Source organism: Canis lupus, chromosome X (assembly GCF_003254725.2).
Source record: "Canis lupus dingo isolate Sandy chromosome X, ASM325472v2, whole genome shotgun sequence".
In the NCBI taxonomy this organism is placed as follows: domain Eukaryota; kingdom Metazoa; phylum Chordata; class Mammalia; order Carnivora; family Canidae; genus Canis; species Canis lupus.
The window spans coordinates 43,478,079-43,500,648 of record NC_064281.1 but is presented as its reverse complement, the minus strand read 5'-3'; the positions used below and the strand labels follow the sequence as shown (position 1 = coordinate 43,500,648).

At 40.2% G+C, this 22,570-nt stretch overlaps 1 protein-coding gene and 1 pseudogene across 1 annotated transcript in view; both read left to right on the top strand.

The window, feature by feature from the left end:
- SHROOM4 (shroom family member 4) overlaps positions 1-22,570 on the top strand; it is a 273,867-nt gene that overhangs the window by 148,208 nt on the left and 103,089 nt on the right. The window lies entirely within an intron of this gene.
- Positions 19,919-20,765, top strand: LOC112673102 (60S ribosomal protein L7-like; annotated as a pseudogene).

Sequence of the window (22,570 nt, the reverse complement as noted above, 5' to 3'; positions counted from 1 at the left end):
CACATCTTCTTTATCCATTCATCTTTCGTTGGACACCGAGGCTCCTTCCACAGTTTGGCTATCGTGGCCATTGCTGCTAGAAACATCGGGGTGCAGGTGTCCCGGCGTTTCATTGCATTTGTATCTTTGGGGTAAATCCCCAACAGTGCAATTGCTGGGTCGTAGGGCAGGTCTATTTTTAACTGTTTGAGGAACCTCCACACAGTTTTCCAGAGTGGCTGCACCAGTTCACATTCCCACCAACAGTGTAAGAGGGTTCCCTTTTCTCTGCATCCTCTCCAACATTTGTTGTTTCCTGCCTTGTTAATTTTCCCCATTCTCACTGGTGTGAGGTGGTATCTCATTGTGGTTTTGATTTGTATTTCCCTGATGGCAAGTGTGCATCCCAAAGGTTTTGGACTGTAGTTGTGTTTTCATTTTCATTTGCTTCCATGTATTTTTTAAATTTCTTCTTTAATATCCCAGTTAACCCATTCATTATTTAGTAGGATGTTTTAACCTCCTTGTATATGTTCTTTCCAAAATTTTCTTGTGGTTGACTTCAAGTTTCATAGCCTTATGTATGAAAATATGCATGGTATGATCTCAATCCTTTTGTACTTTAGGGGCTGACTTGCAGCCCAGTATGCGATCTATTATGGAGAATGTTCCATGTGCACTTGAAGAGAATGTATATTTTGCTGCTTTAGGATGAAATGCTCTGAATATATTTAAGTCCTGGTTCAGTGTGTCACTTAAACTGCTTGTCTCCTTGTTGATCTTCTGCTTAGATTATTTGTCCATTGCTTTGAATGGAGTGTTAAAGTCCCCTACTATTATTGTATTACTATCAATGAGTTTAAGTTTTTTATTAATTGATTTATATATTTGGATGCTCTCGAGAGAGTTGTTAGAACTTTTTGTTAGATAGACCCCTTTATTATGATATAGTACCCTTCTTCATCTCTTATTAGAGTCTTTGGTTTAACATTTAGCTTGTCTGATATAAGGGTGACTACCCCAGCTGTCTTTTGATGTCCATTAGCATGATAGATTGTTCTCTATTTCTTTTACTTTCAATCTGTTCTCTATTTCTTTTACTTTCAATCTGTGCCTGTGGGTCTAAAATGAGTCTCTTATAAGCAAAATATAGATGGATCTTGTTTTTTTGTTTTTGTTTTTGTTTTGTTTTTTTCTTTCCTTTTTTTAATAATAAATTTATTTTTTATTGGTGTTCAATTTGCCAACATACAGAATAACACCCAGTGCTCATCCCGTCAAGTGCCCCCCCTCAGTGCCCATCATCCATTCACCCCCACCTCTAGCCCTCCTCCCCTTCCACCACCCCTAGTTCGTTTCCCAGAGTTAGGAGTCTTAATGTTCTGTCTCCCTTTCTGATATTTCCTACCCATTTCTTCTCCCTTCCCTTCTCTTCCCTTTCACTATTATTTATATTCCCCAAATGAATGAGAACATATGTTTGTCCTTCTCCGATTAACTTGTTTCACTCAGCATAATACCCTCCAGTTCCATCCACGTCGAAGCAAATGGTGGGTATTTGTCGTTTCTAATAGCTGAGTAATATTCCATTTTATACATAAACCACATCTTCTTTATTCATTAATCTTTTGATGGACACTGAGGCTCCTTCCACAGTTTGGCTATTGTGGACATTGATGCTTGCTATAAACATTGGGGTGCAGATGTCCTGGTGTTTCATTGCATCTGTATCTTTGGGGGTAAATCCCCAGGAGTGCAATTGCTGGGTCATAGGGCAGGTCTATTTTTAACTGTTTGAGGAACCTCCACACAGTTTTCCAGAGTGGCTGCACCAGTTCACATTCCCACCAACAGTATAAGAGGGTTCCCTTTTCTCCGCATCCTCTCCAACATTTGTGGTTTCCTGCCTTGTTAATTTCCCCCATTCTCACTGGTGTGAGGTGGTATCTCACTGTGGTTTTGATTTGTATTTCCCTGATGGCAAGGGATGCAGAGCGTCTTCTCATGTGCGTGTTGGCCATGTCTATGTCTTCCTCTGTGAGATTTCTCTTCATGTCTTTTGCCCATTTCATGATTGGATTGTTTGTTTTTTGCTGTTGAGTTTAAGAAGTTCTTTATAGATCTTGGAATCTAGCCCTTTATCTGATACGTCATTTGCAAATATCTTCTCCCATTCTGTAGGTTGTCTTTTAGTTTTGTTGACTGTATCCTTTGCTGTGCAAAAGCTTCTTATCTTGATGAAGTCCCAATAGTTCATTTTTGCTTTTGTTTCTTTTGCCTTCGTGGATGTATCTTGCAAGAAGTTACTGTGGCCGAGTTCAAAAAGGGTGTTGCCTGTGTTTTCCTCTAGGATTTTGATGGACTCTTGTCTCACATTTAGATCTTTCATCCATTTTGAGTTTATCTTTGTGTATGGTGCAAGAGAGTGGTCTAGTTTCATTCTTCTGCATGTGGATGTCCAATTTTCCCAGCACCATTTATTGAAGAGACTGTCTTTCTTCCAATGGATAGTCTTTCCTCCTTTATCGAATATTAGTTGGCCATAAAGTTGAGGGTCCACTTCTGGGTTCTCTATTCTGTTCCATTGGTCTATGTGTCTGTTTTTGTGCCAGTACCACACTGTCTTGATGACCACAGCTTTGTAGTACAACCTAAAATCTGGCCTTGTGATATCCATTCTGATACCCTATGTCTTTTGATTGGAGCATTGATTCCATTTACACTCAGAGTAATTATTGATAGATATGAATTTTTGTCACTGTATTACTGTAAAGTCACTGTTCCCGTAGATTGTCTCTATTCTTTCTCCTCTTTATTGCTTTTGGTCTCTCTTTATCTCCCAAGGATCCCCCTTCATACTTCTTGCAGACCTGGCTTAGTGCTCATGAACTTCTTTAGTTTTTGCTTGTCTTAGAAACTCTTTATCTCTTCTACTCTGAATGATAGCCTTACTGGATAAAGTATTTCTGGCTTCATATTTTTCCTGTTCATCATGTTGAATATATCATACCACTGTTTTCTAGCATGCTAAGTTTCTGTGGACAAGTCTTCTGCTAACCATAAGTGTCTACCCATGTAGGGTAAGAACCTTTTGCCCCTATATGCTTTCAGATTCTCTCTTTATTTTTGTATTTTACAAGTTTCACTATGTTATGTCTTGATGTTGTCCTGTTTTTGTTGATTTTGAGGGGAGTTCTCTTTGCCTTTTGGACTTAAATGTCTAGTTTCCTTCCCCAGATTAGGGAAATTCTCAGCTATAATTTGTTCAAATAAACCTTCTGCTCCTATTCCCCCCTCTTCTTCTTCTGGGACTCCTATGATATGGATATTACCAGACTTTGTGGAATCGCTAAGTTCTCTCAGTCTATATGTGTAATGCAATCATTTTCTTTCCCTCTTCTTTACAGCTATATTATTTTCCATAATTTTATCTTCTGTATACTTTTTTGATCCTCTACTTCTTCTATCCTCATTGTGATTACATCCAGTTGGTTTTGCATCTCAGTTATAGTATTTTTTATTTCAACCTGCCAGTTTTTAGGTCTTTCCTCTCTGCAGCCAGGGTTTCTCTTGTGTCTTTTATACTTCTTTCAAGTCCAGCCTGTATTATTATGAATGTTGTTCTAAATTACTGTTCAGATATATTATTTATATCCGTTTTTTAGCAAATCCCTGGCTATAATGTCTTCTTGATCTTTCTTTTGGGGAAAATTCCTCCATCTTGTCATTATGTCTAGGTTTCTGTCTTTTGCGTGTTATTAAAGTTATTATTTTTCCTGCTCCTGAGAGTAATACTATATTAAGAATGGGCCATACACTGTCCAGGGCCTGGTATATAAGGAAGTGTTTCTGGTGTATGCTGTATGTACTCTGCTATTGTATTGTGGCTGCTCTTTCCCACAGGTCAGTCCTCTGCGGAGTTCCTCTTTGCTTGCAGCAGGGGGTGTTTGGAACTTTAACTATGTGTGCTTTGATTAATTTGTTAAGATAAGCCTGATTTAAAAGGAAGTCTGATCTAAGAAAAGATAAAAGGAAAAGAAAAAATCAAACAAACATAAAACAAAAATGTATAATCCTGATTCCAAAGAAAAAGAAAGAAGGAAAAAAGAAAAGAAGCCTGATCCAAAAAATGAGAAAAGGAAACAAACAAATCAATGAACAAACCAATAAAAAACTATATGCCTGATTCCAAAGAAAAAAAATTATAGTAAAAGAGGCACCTTGGTGGCTCAATCAGCTAAGCACTTGAATCTTGATTTTGGCTGAGGTCATGATGTCAGGGTTGTGAGATCGAGCCCCACATCAGTCTCCATGCTGGATACGGAGCCTGCTTAAGATTAATATTATCGCTCTTCTTCCTCTGCCTCTCTCCCTACAATAAAAAGGGAGAGAGAGAGAAAGGTAAAAAAAAATATTTTTAATTAAAAAAAAGAAAGCCTAGTCGTATTTCCACCAGAACTGAAGCTGATGCTTTGGAACACACTATGATCAATAGAGTTGGTACATTGTGGTGGTGGTGGGGATCTGTGTTGATTGTCTGAGGGAGAGGCCCACTACACTGGCTCATAGTCAGTCCTGCCATGGTAAATATGCTGTTGACAGGTGTAGGGGGGGAGGGTTTGGTGTAAGTGATTCCAGCCCCCACTGGAGATGCCAAGTTTCTCTCTGAAATCTGATCTGCTTGTGGATGGATGAGGGGATAGTGGTAAGAGATTACATCACCTCACCTTCTCATCCCAATGGAGGGAACTCTCAGCCACCGCTATTCAGGAGGCCCTGACAGAAAAACAAATAATCTCCCCTCCTGTGTCTCAGGCTTTTGTCACATCACTGCTCTAAACCTGTCTGTGCCCAGGCTGTTAGCATACCTGGAACAACAGTTCTCCTGTGTTTTATCTCTTGCTGGTTGTTGGGATTCAAAACTCCAAATCTTAGAGGACTCAGCAAGGCATGGACCCACTCTGCTTCCCAGAGGGGAGCCTCACAACACTGCACTTGGCACAATTGTGTCCCAGAAAAGCAGTTACATGCCTGGGTAGGTGCCTGGAGTCTATGCTGAAGCACAAAAAAAAAAAAAAAAAAGCTGTGACCAGGTTATCTGCTGTGTGCACATCTGTCCCTTGCTATTGAATGGCCACTCAGTGATGTCCAGCAGGCCTTTTGTCCTTGTAGAGGCAAAATACCGTCTTCCAAATGTACTCCGGGAAGGGGAGCATTCTCTCCCAGTGTGACCCAGGGGATCCCCACACCATGGTGTCTTGTGCAAACCATGTATACTTCTCTTATTCCCACTCTCTTCTCTCCCTGACTAATCTGTGAAAAGGGCTCCCTCCTGCTGATGGCACCATGGCTTTTCTCTCCCCTAATTCACATCTCCAAACTTTGCATCTGCCATGTTCTCTCCTTCTAATTGTGTGAATTGTTTTCTTAATCCTCAGATCAATTTCCTGGTTGTTCAATGTAATTTTATGTTAATCTAGCTATGTTTGAAGAATGAGGCAAGCTCAAGGTTCCCCTGCTACTCTGCATCTTAACTCCTCTTCAGTCCTAGATCGCATCTTCTTCCAATATAATGTCTTTCCACCCACATCAAAAATATGTTTTTATTGTGGCCACTTTCATTAATTAGCTAGATCTTCTGGATAATTTGGTGTGGCTTCTACACTAGCACTTGCTGCTTCACCCTGTACTTTTATGTTATGGAAATGGCTTCTTTCCTTAAACCTCATGAAGCAACCTCTGTTAGCATCAAACTTTTCTTCTTCAGCTTCCTCAACTTTCTCAGCCTTCATAGAACTGAACAGAGTCAGGATCGTTTCCTACATTAGGCTTTGTTTTGAGAGAATGTTGTGGCTGGTTTGCTCTTCTATCTAGACCACTAAAACTTTCTCCATATTAGCAATAAGACTCTTGCTTTCTTATCATTTGTGTGTTCACTGTAGTAGCGTTTTTAACTTCCTGCAAGAACTTTTCCCTTTGCATTTACAACTTGGTTTAGATTTTGGCCTATCTCAACTTTTAACATACCTTCCTCATCAAGCTTAATCATTTCTAGCTTTTGATTTAAGGTGAGAGACATGTGACTCTTCCTTTCACTTGAACACTTATAAGCTATTGTATGTTTATTAATTGGCCTAATTTCAATATAGTTGTGTGTCAAGGAATAGAGAGTGGAATAGCTGGTTGATGAAGCAATCAGATTACACATTTAGTGATTAAATTTGCCATTTTCTATCGGCACAGTTCATGGGACCCCAAAACAATTACAATAGTAACAATAAAGATCACTGATCATGTATCACTGTAGTAAATATAATAATGAAAATGTTTGGAATATGGCAAGAGTTACTAAATTGTGACAGAAATACGTGAAGTGAGCAAATGCTATTGGAAAAATGACACCAATAATCTGATCAACACAGGCTTGCCATAAACCTTCAATTTGTAAAAACCAATATCTGTGAAGCATAATAAAGCAAAGGACAATAAAATGAGGCATGCCTGTGTGGAAGTCCTATCCAGAACAATATAGCAAGAAAAATAAATAAAAGGCATCGAAACTGGAAAGGAGGGGGGGCAAGATGGCGGAAGAGTAGGGTCCCTAAGTCACCTGTCCCCACCAAATTACCTAGATAACCTTAACATAATCCTGAAAATCTACGAATCTGGCCTGAGATTTAAAGACTGAATAGCTGGAATGCTACAGTGAGAAGAGTTCATGCTTCTATCAAGGTAAGAAGATGGGGAAAAAAAGAAATAAAGAAACAAAAGGCATCCAAGGAGGAGGGACCCCACGAGAAGCCAGGCTAAGGCCCGGGCGAGTGTCCCCAGGACAGGAAAGCCCCATCCTGGAGAAGCAGGAGCTTCACCAATCTTCCCGGACAGAAAGGCACTCACAGGGACTTAGAGCACGATCCCAGGAAGGGCAGGGATGTCCTCAGGCTCCCAGGGACTCTAACAGAGCACCTGTGCCCAGGGAGAGCACGCCACACCCCGAGGCCGAGCTCCCTAAAAGGCTGCAGCGTGCTCGGCTGGACCTGGCAGCAGCTCGGAGGTGGCTCAGGCTGCAGATCCACGTGGAGGGGGCTGCGCGGCCCGGGGGAGTAGCTCGGGGGCGCTCGGGCTGAGGCTTCGGGCACAAAGGGCTGCTCCGCAGGGAGAGCGAATCCAACAGCGCAGGCCCGGGAGCACAGGGCACCAGGGACACAGCCCAGGATCCGGCGCTCCCCCGGGACAGGCAGAAGCCAGGAGGGCCCAGGACAGCAAGGACACTCCTGCCCCAAGTTGAGCAGATCAGTGGCCCCGCCCCCGGAGCATCCAGGACCCTGCAGACCAAGAGGTCCGTAGTTACTGCAGGAGCTGAATCCCGGGTTCCAGAGCTGGCCGCTGCTACTGTTGTTGTTCCTCCTGGCCTCACAGAATAAACAACCCCCACTGAGCCTCACAGTGGCCTCACCAGATAAACAGCTTAAACATCTTTTACCGAGCCCTGCACCAGGCAGGGGGCTGAGCAGCTCCCCCGAGTGCTAACACCTGAAAATCAGCACAGCAGGCCCCTCCCCCAGAAGACCAGCTAGACCCACAGGGGAAAAACAAATTATTGACCAAGCAACACTGGAAAGTTCCAGGGGAAGTCGAGGGATTTACAGTATACAGAATCAGAGGATACTCTCCCTTGTTTTTTTTTTTTATTTCTGTTTGCTTCCCCCCCTTTTTTTCTTTTCTTCTCTTTTTCGCTCTCTTTTTTTCTTTTTTTATATTTCTTTTATTTCTCTTCTCTCTTTTTCTCCTTTTCCCAATACAACTTGTTTTTGGCCACTCTGCATTGAGCAAAATGACTAGAATGAAAACCTCACCTCAAAAGAAAGAATCAGAAACAGTCCTGTCTCCCACAGAGTTACAAAATTTGGATTACAATTCAATGTAAGAAAGCCAATTCAGAAGCACTATTATAAAGCTACTGATGGCTCTAGAAAAAAGAAAAAAGGACTCAAGAGATTTCATGACTGCAGAATTTAGATCTAATCAGGCAGAAATTAAAAATCAATTAAATTAGATGCAATCCAAACTAGAGGTCCTAATGACAAGGGTTAACGAGGTGGAAGAACAAGTGAGTGGCATAGAAGACAAGTTGATGGCAAAGAGGGAAACTGAGGGAAAAAGAGACAAACAATTAAAAGATCATGAGGATAGATTAAGGGAAATAAGTGACAGCCTGAGGAAGAAAAATCTACATTTAATTGGGGTTCCCGAGGGCGCCGAAAGGGACAGAGGTCCAGAATATGTATTTGAACAAATCATACCTGAAAGCTTTCCCAATCTGGGAAGGGAAATAGGCATTCAGATCCAGGAAATAGAGAGATTCCCCACCTAAAACCAATTAAAACCATTCAACACCTTGACATTTAATAGTGAAGCTTGCAAATACCAAAGATAAAGAGAAGATCCTTAAAGCAGCAAGAAACAAGAGATCCCTAACTTATATGGGGAGAAATATCATATTAACAGCAAACCTCTCCACAGACACTTGGCAAGCCAGAAAGGGCTGGCAGGATATATTCAGGGTCCTAAATGAGAAGAACATGCAGCCAAGAATACTTTATCCAGCAAGGCTCTCATTCAGAATAGAGTAGAGATAAAGAGCTTCCAAGAGAGGCAGCAACTGAAAGAATATGTGACCACCAAACCAACTCTGCAAGAAATTTTAACAGGGACTCTTAAAATTCCTCTTTAAGATGAAGTCCAATGGAACAATCCACAAAAACAGGGACTGAATAGGTATCATGATGACGCTAAACTCATATCTGTCAATAGTAACTCTGAACATGAATGGGCTTAATGACCTCATCAAAAGGCGCAGGGTTTCAGACTGGATAAAAAAGCAGGACCCATTTATTTGCTGTCTACAAGAGACTCATTTTAGACAGAAGGACACCTACAGCCTGAAAATAAAAGGTTGGAGAACCATTTACCATTCAAATGGTCCTCAAAAGAAAGCAGGGGTAGCCATCCTTATATCAGATAAAATAAAATTTACCCCGAAGACTGTAGTGAGAGATGAAGAGGGACACTATATCACACTTAAAGGATCTATCCAACAAGAGGACTTAACAATCATCAATATATATGCCCTGAATGTGTGAGCTGCCAAATATATCAATTAATAACCAAAGTTAAGACATACTTAGATAATAATACACTTATACTTCGTGACTTCAATCTAGCACTTTCTACACTCGATAGCTCTTCTAAGCACAACATCTCCAAAGAAACATGAGCTTTAAATGATACACTGGACCCGATGGATTTCACAGATATCTACAGAACTTTATGTCCAAACGCAACTGTATACACATTCTTCTCAAGTGCACAAGGAACTTTCTCCAGAATGGACCACATACTGCGTCACAAACCAGGTCTGAAACAATACCAAATGATTGGGATCATGCCCTGCGTATTCTCAGACCATAATGCCTTGAAATTAGAACTAAATAACAAAAAGAAGTTTGGAAGGATTTCAAACACGTGGTGGTTAAGGACCATCCATCTAAAAGATGAAAGGGTCAACCAGGAAATTAAGGAAGAATTAAAAGGATTCATGGAAACTAATGAGAATGAAGATACAACCGTTCAAAATCTTTGGGACACAGCAAAAGCAGTCCTGAGGGGGAAATACATCGCAGTACAAGCATCCATCCAAAAACTGGAAAGAACTCAAATACAAAAGCTAACCTTACACATAAAGAGCTAGAGGAAAAACAGCAAATAGATCCTACACCCAGCAGGAGAAAAGAATTAATAAGGATTCGAGCAGAACTCAATGAAATCGAGACCAGAAGAACTGTGGAACAGATCAACAAAACCAGGAGTTGGTTCTTCGAATGAATTAATAAGATAGGTAAACCATTAGCCAGCCTTATTAAAAAGAAGAGAGAGAAGATTCAAATTAATAAAATCATGAATGATAAAGGAGAGTTCACTACCAACACCAAGGAAATACAAACGATTTTAAAAACATAGTATGAACAGCTATACTCCAATAAATTAGGCAATCTAGAAGAAATGGACGCATTTCTGGAAAACCACAAACTAACAAAACTGGAAGAGGAAGAAATAGAAAACCTGATCAGGCCAATAATCAGGGAGGAAATTGAAGCAGTCATCAAAAACCTCCCAAGACACAAAGGTCCAGGGCCAGATGGCTTCCCAGGGGAATTCTATCAAACGTTTAAAGAAGAAACCATACCTATTCTACTAAAGCTGTTTGGAAAGATAGAAAGAGATGGAGTACTTCCAAATTCATTCTATGAGGCCAGCATCACCTTAATTCCAAAACCAGACAAAGACCCCACCAAAAAGGAGAATTATAGACCAATATCCCTGATGAACATGGATGCAAAAATTCTCAACAAGATACTAGCCAATAGGATACAACAATACGTTAAGAAGATTATTCACCATGACCAAGTAGGATTTATCCCCAGGACACAAGGCTGGTTCAACACTCGTAAAACAATCAATATGATTAATCATATCAGCAAGAGAAAAAACAAGAACAGTATGATCCTTTCAATAGATGCAGAGAAAGCATTTGACAAAATACAGCTACCATTCCTGATCAAAACTCTTCAAGGTGTAGGGATAGAGGGAGTTTTCCTCAGTATCTTAAAAGCCACCTACGAAAAGCCCGCAGCAAATATCATTCTCAATGGGGAAGCGATGGGAGTCTTTCCCCTAAGATCAGGAACAAGACAGGGATGTCCACTTTCACCACTGCTATTCAACATGGTACTGGAAGCCCTAGCCACGGCAATCAGACAACAAAAAGAAATAAAAGGCATTCGAATTGGCAAAGAAGAAGTCAAACTCTCCCTCTTCGCCGATGACATGATACTCTACATAGAAAACGCAAAAGACTCCACCCCAAGATTGCTAGAACTCATACAGCAATTCGGCAGTGTGGCAGGATATAAAATCAATGCCCAGAAGTCAGTGGCACTTCTATACACTAACAATGAGCCTGAAGAAAGAGAAATTAAGGAGTCAATCCCATTTACAATTGTACCCAAAAGCATAAGATACCTAGGAATAAACCTAACTAAAGAGTTTAAGTATCTATACCCTAAAACTAAAAGCACTTCTGAAAAAAATTGAGGAAGACACAAAGAGATGGAAAAATATTCCATGCTCATGGATTGGCAGAATTAATATTGTGAAAGTGTCAATGTTACCCAGGGAAATTTACACGTTTAATACGATCCCTATACATACCATGGACTTTTTGTTTCTTTGGTGTTGAGTTTAATAAGTTCTTTATAGATCTTGGAAACTAGCCCTTTATCTGATACGTCATTTGCAAATATCTTCTCCCATTCTGTAGGTTGTCTTTTAGTTTTGTTGACTGTATCCTTTGCTGTGCAAAAGCTTCTTGTCTTGATGAAGTCCCAATAGTTCATTTTTGCTTTTGTTTCTTTTGCCTTCGTGGATGTATCTTGCAAGAAGTTACTGTGGCCGAGTTCAAAAAGGGTGTTGCCTGTGTTCTCCTCTAGGATTTTGATGGACTCTTGTCTCACATTTAGATCTTTCATCCATTTTGAGTTTATCTTTGTATATGGTGCAAGAGAGTGGTCTAGTTTCATTCTTCTGCATGTGGATGTCCAATTTTCCCTGCACAATTTATTGAAGTGACTGTCCGCTTCTGGATTCACTATTCTTTTCCATTGATCTATGTGTCTGTTTTTGTGCCAGTACCACACTGTCTTGATGACCACAGCTTTGTAGTACAACCTGAATTCTGGCATTGTGTTGCCCCCAGCTATGGTTTTCTTTTTTAAAATTCCACTGGTTATTCAGGGTCTTTTCTGATTCCACCAAATCTTAAAATAATTTGTTCTAACTCTCTGAACAATCCAATCATGACATGGGCAAAACACATGAAGAGAAATCTCACAGAGGAAGACATAGACATGGCCAACATGCACATGAGAAAATGCTCTGCATCACTTGCCATCAGGGAAATACAAATCAAAACCACAGTGAGATACCACCTCACACCATGAGAATGGGGAAAATTAACAAGGCAGGAAGCCACAAATTTTGGAGAGGATGCGGAGAAAAGGGAACCCTCTTACACTGTTGGTGGGAATGTGAACTGGTGCAGCCACTCTGGAAAACTGTGTGGAGGTTCCTCAAAGTGTTAAAAATAGACCTGCCCTACGACCCAGTAATTGTACTGCTGGGGATTTACCCCATAGATGCAGATGCAATGAAACGCTGAGACACCTGCACCCCGATGTTTCTAGCAGCAACGTCCACAATAGCCAAACTGCGGATGGAGCCTCAGTGTCCATCGAAAGATTAGTGGATAAAGAAGATGTGGTTTATATATACAATGGAATATTACTCAGCCATTAGAAATGACAAATACCCACCATTTGCTTCAACGTGGATGAAACTGGAGAGTATATGCTGAGTGAAATAAGTCAATCGGAGAAGGACAAACATTATATGGTCGCATTCCCTTGGGGAATATAAATAATAGTGAAAGGGAAGAGAATGGAAGGGAGAAGAAATGGGTAGGAAATATTAGAAAGGGAGTCAGAACATGATGACTCCTAACTCTGGGAAATGAACTAGGGGTGGTGGAAGGGGAGGAGGGCAGGGGTGAGGGTGAATGGGTGACGGGCACTGAGGGGGGCACTTGACGGGATGAGCACGGGGTGTTATTCTTTATGTTGGCAAATTGAACACCAATAAAAAACAAATTTTTTAAAATAAAAAATACCATGGACTTTCTTCAGAGAGTTGGAACACATCATCTTAAGATTTGTGTGGAATCAGAAAAGACCCCGTATAGCCAGAGGAATATTAAAAAAGAGTACTAGACTCAGGGGGCATCACAATGCCATATATCAGGTTGTATTACAAAGCTCTGGTCATCAAGACAGTGTGGTATTGGCACAAAAACAGACACATAGATCAATGAAACAGAATAAAGAATCCAGAAGTGGACCCTCAACTTTATGGCCAACTAATATTCGACAAAGGAGGAACGACTATCCACTGGAAGAAAGACAGTCTCTTCAGTAAATGGTGCTGGGAAAAATGGACATCCTCATGCAGAAGAATGAAACTGGACCACTCTCTTGCACCATACACAAAGATAAACTCAAAATGGATGAAAGATCTAAATGTGAGACAAGATTCCATCAAAATCTTAGAGTAGAACACGGGCAACACCGTTTTTGAACTCAGCCACAGTAGCTTCTTGCAAGATACATCCACGAAGGCAAAAGAAACAAAAGCAAATTGAACTATTGGGACTTCATCAAGATAAGAAGCTTTTAGACAGGAAAGGATACAGTCAAAAAACTAAAGGACAACCTACCGAATGGGAGAAGATATTTGCAAATGACGTATCAGAGAAAGGGCTAGATTCCAAGATCTATAAAGAACTTCTTAAACTCAACACCAAAGAAACAATCCAATCATGCAATGGGCAAAAGACATGAGCAGAAATCTCACAGAAGAAGACATAGACATGGCCAATAAGCACATGACAAGATGCTCTGCATCCCTTGCCATCAGGGAAATACAAATCAAAACCACAGTGAGATATCACCTCACACCAGTGAGAATGGGGAAAATTAACAAAGCGGGAAACAACAAATGTTGGAGATGTTGTGGTGAAAGTGGAACCCTCTTGTACTGTTGCTGGGAATGTGAACTGGTGCAGCCACTCTGGAAAACTTTGTGGAGGTTCCTCAAAGAGTTAAAAATAGATCTGCCCTACGACCCAGTAATTGTACTGCTCGGGGTTTACCCCAAAGATACAGATGCAATGAAACGCCGGGACACCTGCACCCTTATGTTTATAGCAGCAATGTCCACCCTATCCAAACTGTGGAAGGATCCTCAGTGTCCATCGAAAGATGAATGGATAAAGAAGATGCATTTTATGTATACAATGGAATATTACTCAGCCATTAGAAATGACAAATACCCACCATTTGCTTCGACGTGGATGGAACTGGAGGGTATTATGCTGAGTGAAATAAGTCAGTCGGAGAAGGACAAACATTATATGGTCTCATTCGTTTGGGGAATATAAAAAAATAGTGAAATGGAATAAAGGGGAAAGGAGAAGAAATGTGTGGGAAATATCAGAAAGGGAGACAGAACATAAAGACTCCTAACTCTGGGAAACGAACTAGGGTTGGTGGAATGGGAGGTGGGCGGGGGTTGGGGGTTATTGGGTGACGGGCACTGAGGTGGGCACTTGAGGAGATGAGCACTGGGTTTTATTCTATATGTTGACAAATTGAACACCAATGAAAAATAAATTTATAAAAAATAATAATAAATGAAGGAAAAAAAGAAAAAAAAGAAACTGGAATGGAAAAAGTAAAACTGTCACTATTTGTGGACATTATTTTATATATAGAACATTAGGGATCCCTGGGTGGTGCAGCAGTTTGGCGCCTGCCTTTGGCCCAGGGCACGATCCTGGAGACCCAGGTTCGAATCCCATGTCAGGCTCCCAGTGCATGGAGCTGCTTCTCCCTCTGCCTATGTCTCTGCCTCTCTCTCTCTGTATGACTATCATAAATTAATTTTAAAAAATTAAGAAAAAGAATTATTTTATATATAGAACATCCTAAAGACACCACCAAAAAACTGCTAGAACTAATAAATTAATTCAGTAAAGTTACATGGTACAAAATCAACATAACAAAAAATTGATTGCATTTCTATCCACTGACCCTCAACTATCAGAAGGAGAAATTAAGAAAATCATCTCATTTATAATTGCATCAGAAAGAAGAAAATACCTAGGACTAAATTTTATCTAGGACATGAAGTGCTATACACTGAAAATTATAATACATTGATGAAAGAAATCAAAAACACAAATGAATGGAAAGAAATTCAATGTTCAGGGGTTGAATAATTAATATTGTTAAAATGTCCATTTACCCAAAGAACTCTACAAATTCAGTATAATCGCTATCAAAATTCCAAAGACTTTTCTCCCTTAAATAGAAAACAACAATCCTAAAATTCCATGGAAACACAAAACTCCTCAAATAGCCAAATCAACAGTGAGAAAGAAAAGAAAAACATAGCTGAAGACATCACACTCCCTGATTTCAAACTATATTACAAAGCTACAATAATCAAGACAGTATGGTACTGGCATAAAAACGGACACATGGGTCAATAGAACAAAATAGAGAGCCCAGAAATAAATCCACATACATATGGTAAATTAACTTATGACAAAGGAAGTAAGAATATATGATAGGGAAAGGACAGTGTCTTTAATAAATGATTCTGGGAAAACTGGACAGCCACATGCAAAAGAATGAAACTAGACTACTATCCTTCACCATATACAAAAGTTAATTCAAAAGGGATTAAACACAAATGTTAAGTCCTGAAACCATAAAAGTTGTAGAAAAAAATAGATGGTAGGCTCCTTGACATCAGTCTTTGCCTTGATCTTTTGGATCTAACTGCAAAAGCAAAGGCAGCAAAGGCAAATATAAATAAGTGAGAAAACACCAAATTAAGAATATTTTGCACAGCAAAGGAAACTGGTAACAAAATGAAAAGGTAACTTACAGCATGGGAGAAAAGATTTGTAAATTATATATCTGATAAGAGATTCATATCTAAAACATATAAAGAACTCATACAACTCAACAGCAAAAAAAAAGATTCTAAAAACTGGGCTGAGGATCTGAATAGACATTTTTCCAAAGAAGACTTCTGGATGGCCAACAGATATATTGAAAGTTGCTCAATATCACTAATCATCAGGAAAATACAATGAAAGCCATCAAGAGATATTACCTTACACTTGTTAGAATGACTATTATCACTAACTCTGGGAAACGAACTAGGGGTGGTGGAAGGGGAGGAGGGCGGGGGGTGGGGGTGAATGGGTGACGGGCACTGAGGGGGGCACTTGACGGGATGAGCACTGGGTGTTATTCTGTATGTTGGCAAATTGAACACCAATAAAAAATAAATTTATTATTTTAAAAAAAGACAAGAAATAACAAGTGTTGGTGAGGATGTGGAGAAAGGGAACTCCAGTTCACTTTTAATGAAAATGTAAATTGGTGCAGCCATTATGAAAAATATCATAGAGGTTTCTCAAAAAATTTAAAACATAAGTACCATATGTTTCAGGAATTTCACTTCTAGGTACTTACCTAAGGAAAACAAAAACACTAATTTGAGAATATACATGCACCCCTATCCTTGTTGCAGCATTGTTTACAATAGCCAACATACAGAAACAACTTAAGTGCCCATTGATGAATGAATTGAAAAGAAGTTATGTGTTTATGTATATATTATATATATATAAATTCCATTTTATATTATATATAATATATATAATATATATATGGAATACTACTCAGCCATAAAAGACAATGAAATCTTGGCATCTGCAACAACATGGAGAGACCTCGAGAGTATTTTTCTAAGTTAATTAAGTTAGAGAATGACAAATACCATATGATTTCACTTATATGTGGAATCTAAAAAACAAAACGAATGAACAAAAACTCATAGACACAGAGGACAAAATGGTGGTGCCAGGGGGTAGGGGGTTTGGGGGTTGGGTAAAATAGGTGAAGAAGGTCAAGTGGTACAGTATTCTAGTTATTAAATCAGTAAGTCATGGGGATATAATTCATTGCATGGTGACTACAGTCAAAAATATTGTGTATTTGAAAGTTGCTAAAAGAATAAATCTTAAATGTTCTTATCACAAGAAGAAAAAGTTTTGTAATTATGTATGGTGACAAATGGTAACTGGAATTATTGTGATGATCATTTCTCCGTGTGTACAAATATCAATCTGTTGTACACGTGAAGTTATTATAAACTTAAAATCATGTTAAAAATTTAAAATATATATGTATATATTTTAGGGATAGGAGGATTTTCACAGTTGACACAGTTTTAGAGAAGTTCTGGAAGGGCAAGAGATGGAAGAATCAAAGTAATACTATGAAGCAAGGGTAGGTAAACTATGGTTAAATCTGGCCTGCCACCTGTTTTTTTGTAAATAAAATTTTATTGGAATGCAGACATGCTCAGTTATCTATGTGTTTTCTGTGGCAGCTTTTATAACATTATAAAAAGGCTGAATTGTTATAACACAGACAATATGGCCCTCAAAGCTTAAAATATTTACTCCCTGGCCCTTTACAGAAAGTTTGTTGGCTCCTCGTATAAACATCTTCCAGAAAGATTGAGACTCTATATAAAGGCTAAAAAGACTGAAAGAGAACCATCATAGTTTATAAGTGAGAAAGAATAAAAAATCACAGAATGTTTAAACCAACAAACCTGCAAGGAAAACTGATGAATTTTTGAGATTGTAGTATTCTTTTCTTTATTGAAGTATAGTTGACATACAATGGTAGTTTTAGGTATACAACATAGTGAATCAACACTTCTATACATTATCATATAAATATAGTTACTACCTGCCACCATATAATGTTATTACAATATTATTGACTACATCTCCCTGTGCTATACTTTTATTTTAAGTGATGATGTGGTTAGTATAGACAAAATGAGTGGTATTTGTGTTCACATGAGTATGTGCTTGCTTGCTTCCTCTCATTAAAATATAATTGTTGAGTGCTACTGTAATCTGTATAGTGAGCTAGCTGTCTGCTGGGAATACCATGGAGAATAAGATTGGTACATTCCCTGCCCATATAGAGCTTATAGTGTATTGTATTTTTTTTTTTAGTGTATTGTATTTGATCTGGTACCACCCTACTAGCTATGTGACTTTGAGTTTACGGAACTTTTTTTTATCCATTCTTTTCCCAACTTTATAATGAGAATATTAATGCCTCTTTTGCAAGTTTATTATAAGGATTAAGTAAGATTTTATATATTTTTCCAAGTCAGACAAAGAATATTTGAGTTCCAAATATGTTAGGCCCTCTTCCAGGGATAGGTATTGGTGATACAGCAGTTAATACAACAGATTTAAAATCTTACCCTCATGGAATTTGCCTTTTTGTCCAATATATGAAAGTACCTGAAATTTAAAAAGTAGGCATTTGGTAGCAGTTCATTTCATTTTCCTGAATAAATAGAAGAAAGACAATACTTATTCTTCAGTACTGATTTTATCAGGGAGTACAATACTGGTGAAAACTTCATTACCCAAATTTCCTTTTAATAGCTAACACTTTTGACAACATAAATTAGATATCATTATCAATTATTTAGTACCTTAATAATTTCAATCAGAATAATTGTTAGGTTAGTTATCTCAAGGTGTAAAAACCAACTAGTTTCAAATTGGTTTCCTTCCATTTCTTAAATTTGCCTCTTTGCCTTTCCTGTTTTCCCTTGATCTAGAAAGTTTTCCACCACTGTCTGCCAAACCAAAGACTGGCCATACACTAAAGTCAAATTGCAAAGGAAAATGTAATGTCAGAATTTAAGGGGCCTCTGTAATCACTGTACTTGGAGACCCCATTTTATAGGTGGAAAAATCTTCAGGCCCAGGACAAAGGAGTTTCCTAAGCCCTCACAGCTTGGAAGTGATAGAGGTAGGAAAAAACCAGCAGCTTCTGCTTACCAGTCAGGCATTCTTACCCCTGTTTCTAGAATGTCTCATATTTTGCTACCTCCTCTAGGAAGCTTTCCTGCACTTGAGGGAAATGTCGTCTTCTTATACCCCAAGGTACATTCATGATTCTGCCCTTTACCTTATCTTTCTCCTCTGCCAACCCTTCCTTTATGAATTGACCCACTTCCAAGGGTTTCACCTCCCCTGTATGCAAGAGATTGCCAGATCACTTTGTTTAGCTTTATCTTCTCCCTAAGCTGCAAACTTTCATTCCAAAGTGTGCATTACCCCTTACCCAACCTCCTTCCCAGATATCTCTATTTCTGTCTATGGCATATTTCCCATCCCTGTAGGTCAAGCTCACACCTGTAGACTCCTCTTCAATTCCGTCTTATATACAAAACGGTCTTCAAGACTTTTCTGAGCTCCTTCTGCGGTGTTCCTATTATCCATCTCATCTGTCTCCTTTGCTTCTTCCTGCTACTGCCAGCGACTCATTACCTATGGTCTTGATGCCCTCCAGCCCATTCTCTGCAGTTCTGCCAAATTAATCTTCCTAAAGCACATCTCTGTATTCATTTCAATCAGCAGTAATTGTGCTCCAGGTAAACCTCATGAGTTATGAGATCTTGATTGTGCTTAGCCTGGGTCATATCATTCGCTTTATCAAAAAACAAAAACAGAGTGTGAGGTGTCAGGTTTAATCTGATCGGTAGTAAAATGAAATAGAGAGGCCAGGCAAAAGTTGGCCAAAACAGGCTTTTAATGGGATGGGCTCTCGGACAAGGTTCCGTAGCCTGCAGGGAAGGGAGACAGCAGGGAAGTCACGGGCCAGGGAAGTCTGGAGCAGGGGAGTGCTAGCAGGCTTTTTAAGAGGGGAGGGGTAAAGGGTTGTGTGTCTGAACGGGGTGATAGGTATTAGGCATATTACTGGTGATATCAGCATAGGGCAATAACTGACCATGCCCTTATATGAGGTCTGGGTAAAGTACAGTTCAGGTTTCCTGCATAGGTCCAGTCTCACCCTAATGACATGTCCTCTGGTGGTCTGCTGGTGATGGGAAAGTTCTGAGGTGGGGGCAACAAGGTGGAGGGTCCGCTGCCATTTTGTTGGTGCCTCATGATCCCCCTTGATCCCGCCAGCCCAACATGAAGGAGGGCAAGATGGTGTAGGAGTAGGGTCCCCAACTCACATGGCCCCACAAACTTACCTAGATTACTTTCAAATCATCTGGAAAACCTATGAATTCGACCTGAGATTTAAAGAGAAAACAGCTGGAACGCTACAAAGATAAGAGTTTTTGCTTCTAACAAGGTAGGAAGGTGGAAAAAAAATAAAAAAGAATCCATGGAGGGTGCAGAAGAGAAGAAGAAGAAGGTTCCTGCTGTGCTGGAAACCCTTAAGAAAAAGCAAAGGAACTTTGCGGAGTTGAAGATCAAGCACATGAGAAAAAAGTTTGCCCAAAAGATGCTTCGAAAGGCAAGGAGGAAGCTTATCTATCAAAAGGCTAAGCATTACCACAAGGAATACAGACATGTACAGAACTGAGATTCGCATGGCGAGGATGGTGAGAAAAGCCGGCAACTTCTACGTGCCTGCAGAATCCAAGGTGGCATTTGTCATCAGGATCAGAGGTATCAATGGTGTGAGCCCAAATGTTCGAAAGGTGTTGCAGCTTCTTTGCCTTCGCCAGATCTTCAATGGCACCTTTGTTAAGCTCAACAAGGCTTCAGTTAACATGCTAAGGATTGTGGAAGCATATATAGGATGGAGGTACCCAAACCTGAAGTCAGTGAATGAACTGATCTACAAGCGTGGTTATGGCAAGATCAACAAGAAGCGAATTGCCCTGACAGATAACACATTGATTGCTCGGTCTCTTGGTAAATATGGCATCATCTGCATGGAGGATCTGATTCACGAGATCTATACCATTGGAAAACGTTTCAAAGAAGCGAACAACTTTTTATGGCCCTTCAAATTATCTTCTCCACACGGCGGAATGAAGAAAAAGACCACCCATTTTGTAGAAGGTGGAGATGCTGGCAACAGGGAAGACCAGATCAATAGGCTTATTAGAAGGATGAACTAATGTATCTACCATGATTATTTTTGTAATCTGGTCAGTTAATAAATGACTACTTTCAAATGGGAAAAAAAAAAAAAGAATCCAGTCAGGGAGGGGTCAGGCTAAGGCCACGAGGAGCCAAGCTAAGGCCAGGTCGTTGAAAGCCTCCCAGGACAGGAAAGCCTAGTGCCAGAGAAGCGGGAATTTTTTAAAAATCCGCACCGTATTGATTCTTCCCAGACAGAAAGGCCATCAACAGGGAACTCGGGCAGAATCCCAGGAGGGGTGGTGAAGCCTCCAGTCTCCCAGAGTCACTAATAGAGGAAGTGCACCCAGGGGAAAGCACACCACACACCACAGCAGATCTCCATAAAGGCTGGAGCGCTCGCCAGGCAGGGCATCAGGGAGAAGCCAGTGGGTCAGGCGGGCCGCTCCAGACAGAGGGGTCTGCGCCCTGCTGACTTCGGGAGATGCAGACTGAGGAGCGTGATTCCAGCAGCGCAGGCCCCGGATCCCAGGGCACCGGGGGACACAGCCCAGGATCCTGCGGTCCCCCGGGGACAGGCAGAGGCAGGGAGGGCACAGGACAGCAAAGATTCTCCTGCTGTCTGCTACCCTCAAGCTGTGCAGATCAGTGCACCCCGATCTGGGAGCATCCAGGCCACTGTGGACTGGGAGACTGCGGTAGTTACTGGGGGATCTGACTCCAGAGCTGGAGACCTGGCTGCCACCGCCATTGTGGTTTTTCCTCCTTGTTTCATCCTGTGCCTGGGAGAGGCTGGGCCACCAGGGAAAGGAGGCCTCATGCAGTAAACAGCTGCCACTGAGCCCGACACCCGGCAGGGGGCGAGACTGCTCCCCCAGGTACACACACCTGAGAATCAGCACAGCAGGCCCCTCCCCCAGAAGGCCAGCTGGAAGAACAGGAGAAGAGCGAGTTCTTAACCAACTAAGCAGTGCTGGAAAAACTCCAGGGGAAGTCCAGGGATTTACAGTATATAGAAATAGAGGGTGCCCCTCCTTTTTTTTTCTTTCATTTTCCGGTACAAATCGTTTTTATATCAGACTGTAAATTTCCATTTTTTTTCTCTTTTCCTGCCTACAGTATTTTACCAACTCTTCATTTTTAAGATTCTTCCTTGTAGACTTTCATATTCCTACAATTATAGGTCCTAGATATATTTTCCACTTCTAGATTCCCTTCAACATACTCAACTTAATTTTGGGAAATATGCAACATAATGGGTTTTTTTTTTTGTTTGTTTTCTCAGCCTCATTTTGTTCTACAATGGCGGAAGTTAATACCTTCTAAAACACGACAGGTATGCACCCAGAACCAAGTGGTATACCGTGCTGGTTCATTCTGTGAGATTCCTCATTCCCATTCTGCCCCCTTCTTATATCTCATTTATGTTTTGGTGGTCAATGTTGGGGCCCTCTACAAGTATTTCTGGTTTATATAATTTGGGACTCAGCATCTACTAACATACAGAACATAATAGACTCAGAAACAAGAGGATCACCCTCTAGATTCCCTCAAGTAGACTACATTCTCCCTCCACTACAACTTCATCACCACCACCATCTCCTAGTGCCCCCCTTTTTTCTCTTCTTCTCCCTTTTTTTCTTTTCTTTTTTCTTTTCTCTCTTCTTTAGGATGCCTGGCCTTTTATTTTTTACTACTTTGTTTTAAAATTTGTTTTTCACTTTAGCGGTCCTTTTGTTTTATTTCTTTCTGATCTTTGTTTTTAATTTCTGGTCTCTGAACTTGGCAGAATCATCTAGGGTGAAATTTACTTAGGTCGTGGTTGATATTCTTGACAAACCCCCTCATACAGCCACTCTGCACTGAGCAAAATGACTAGAAGGAAGAACTCACCAAAAAAGAAAGATTCAGAAA